Genomic DNA, 2,923 nt, shown 5'->3' with positions numbered 1-2,923 from the left:
AGGAAAGGCAAATAGAAAGAGGGACATTTTAGTTGAGAGAAAAATAGCTTGATACGAAATTGTTAAAGACAGGTAAAAAAAAAAAAGGGGGGGTTAAAAAACAAAACTCAGACTAAATAAAAATAATAATTATTATGGGCTCAAGCAAGATAGAGAAGATTAAATAAAAGCATGAGGAAGCCTAACCTGAATGTATCCTAACATGCAATAAGTGTCAAATATTGGACGATGTATTAAATACTGAAGAAGTCCATGTGACCTATCACCTAATAATGAAAGCCTAATGTGCTGTGAGGTGTTGAAAATACTAGACTAATTAAAAAAGTGTGGGGATGCCTCGTTTTAGTACTTGAGCACTCATTAGAGGAAAAAACGAAGCTACAAAAACTCTTACTATGTCTTTAGTGGGTACTTATTGAGGCAAGACACTGCATTTAATTAAATGACACTTTAATTATGTACAAAACACATTATCCATTCGTATATACACTCCTACTATCGGCGGCATTCTCTGTGTCCGTTCTAGTTTACAATAAAGTAGCGCGCTTGGAGACGTTTGGCGCTGCGGCCGAAATGCCTATACCAAAGAAAATATCTTTAGCAACAATCTAGATATTATCCTTTTAAACGAAACCCACCTCAAACCAGAAGATTCTTTTAAAATAACGAATTTTGAAATCCATAGAAGCGACCGTCTCCATAACAGAAGTGGCGGCACAGCTATCGCAATTAAATGATGCTTAAACAGTTCTAAATTTGCTCTTCCCATCTTCTCAAGTATCGAAGCCTGTGCGCGCATATTCCCAAGCAAATACAAAGAATACTTATTAGTCTCAATCTACAAACCCCCAGGGAAAATCTTCAATATTCAAGATATTGACTATATCATTAATTTAGGATATCCCACCATAATTGCCGAGGATCTAAATTCAAAGCATGTAACCTGGAACTCAAAAAGCAATAATTCAGATTGACATTACCCTATTTAATTACCAGCCTCAACAATAATATCATAATTTCTGCTCCCAACGAAGCTACCTTCTATTCAAAAATTCATCATAATTCCTCTGATGTTATAGATATAATAGTCACCTCAAAAATTTCACAATAGCCTTTCTTATATGTCGACAATAATTTGGATTCAGACCATCTCCCAGTACGGTTTACCTGTACGGGCTTAAGCATGGATTAACACCACTGAGAAGTAAAATGAATTGGAAAAACTATACCCATATCATAGACTCAACCATAAATCCAACTTTTAGCCCTTAAAATGAAATAGAAGTCAGCAATGCAATCAATTATTTAACACAGAAGATTACTCAAACTATAAATACTTGCAAAACCACCATCCAAAATGAAAATATCACCCTCCCCAGGAATATACAATTTAAAATTAAACAGAAGAATCGTTTAAGAAAGATCTCTCAAAATACGCAAGACCCCAGAGACATCCTCCGCTTCAATAAATGCAACAGATAACTACGAAAAATTAATCAAAGATCACAAGGAAAACTGGATCCTTTCCGTCCCATATTGATCACTCAGTCTGGAAAATCGTCAAAGCACTTCGTCAAAGAAACTTTCAAATCGTCAAAGAAACTCAGATAATAGCATTGGATCCATCACACATGGAAATGAGGTTATCCATAATATGGACAAAATTTTAAATCTTTTTGCGCGGATACCTCTATGAACAGCAATTCGCAGATAGTAATTTTCCCAACCCAAACGACCAAAATGTCATTAACCACGTCAATTACATCCTCGCAACTAATGAAGAATTCCACCAACCGACTACCCTTTTAAAAGTCAAACGAGTGATTAAAGAGCTTAACCCGAAGAAAGTCGCAGGCCTTGACACTATCACCAATAAAGCAATTAAGGAACTTCCCAAAAAAGCTATAGTCCTCCTCACCAAAATTATAAATGCCTGTTTGAAACTAAAATACTACCCTAATCAACGGAAAAGTGCTACCATAACAAGTATAAAGAAACCCGGAAAATCAAGGAAAATTACTACTGATTACCGCCCTATATCTCTTCTTCCCCTGGTACGGGGCCTGGGAAAACTATTAGAATCGTGGAGTACAGAGACTCTTTCAATAAAAACGAAACAGTAGCAGCACTTTTTTTAGATATAGAAAAAGCGTTTGATAATGTTTGGCACTACGGCCAAATTAAACTTATCAAACTGATAAATTACCAGTTTCCTATCAGTCTAATTGTTCTCATCCGTAGCTACTTGTATCTCATTTCAAAATTAAAGAAAAAATTTCCAATAGCAAGAAAATTACCAGTGGTCTTCCATAAGGTTCAAATCTTTCTCCCCTACTTTTCAATCTGTATATTAATAACGGGTAAAATGCGACATCCCGACTTATTTGTTTGGCGCTTTTTACAAAGAGAATTAGATTTTTGTCAATTTTCTTTGATTTTTTAAGTGAAAATAAGTCGATGTATACATGGATAAATTCAAGGGAGTGCGCAATGCCATTTTTGTGCAACTCATAGGTTTTTTTAACTACAAATAGGTCGATGTGTACATGGATACCGAGTATGTGCAATTCTTAAAAACGCGCCAAGCAGTGGGTGATTCTGAAATTTTCCCATTAATAACATCCTAACCATCCAAGATACAGTAATAGCCTGCTATGCAGACGACACTGCTATTTTGTGCACATCAATAAACCCCAATTTCGCACACCAAACACTCCAAGTAGCCATAAACCAACGTTCCCCCTGGTATGGGGGCTGGAAGATTAAAATAAATGCTGCCATATCAAAGGCCACCTTCTTAAAGAACAGCATCTCAACGCTAAAATAATTATGAAATCAAATTTGAAGACATACGAGGCGTATTCGGAAACTAAGTACCGTTTTGAAGAAAAGAAAAGAAAAAAAATGGTAAAACAATTTTTTT

This window comes from Stegodyphus dumicola, chromosome 6, assembly GCF_044657685.1.
Source record: "Stegodyphus dumicola isolate Sdum_Otavi_A_Nest chromosome 6, ASM4465768v1".
In the NCBI taxonomy this organism is placed as follows: domain Eukaryota; kingdom Metazoa; phylum Arthropoda; class Arachnida; order Araneae; family Eresidae; genus Stegodyphus; species Stegodyphus dumicola.
This window is presented reverse-complemented; position numbering follows the sequence as displayed.